The sequence below is a fragment of the Rissa tridactyla genome, chromosome 1, assembly GCF_028500815.1.
Source record: "Rissa tridactyla isolate bRisTri1 chromosome 1, bRisTri1.patW.cur.20221130, whole genome shotgun sequence".
NCBI lineage: Eukaryota > Metazoa > Chordata > Aves > Charadriiformes > Laridae > Rissa > Rissa tridactyla.
Genome location: NC_071466.1, coordinates 169,765,522 through 169,765,933, shown reverse-complemented (window position 1 = coordinate 169,765,933; position 412 = coordinate 169,765,522).

Sequence of the window (412 nt, the reverse complement as noted above, 5' to 3'; positions counted from 1 at the left end):
CAGTCTCCCGATCTTTGTATGTGTGGATTTGCTGCTATTCAGGAAACAGTGATTTTATGAACCTATATAATTTCCCAGCTAATACTCAAATAAATGCACATGTATTGGTGAGGATGAATACTCCTGCTTTGCCTTTGTGGTGCTGCTCCAAGGTATAGCCGGATTATGTTCAGATTAGCGGCTTAGAGGGTGCCTGCTGAATTCCTGTAGTTAGGTATTAGCGTAGGACATCCCTTTTTCTGTCACAGCAGTCTTCCAAATGGGAAGAACGGACTAAGACCCTCAGTACCCGCTCCTCAGTCTAAATGTAAAGTATTTAATAGAACAATTATCCAGGATGAGAGTAATAGGAGAGCAGTAAAGAGAGAAACAAGGACATAGATTCATCCTCAGCCAACAATTTCATAGTTTT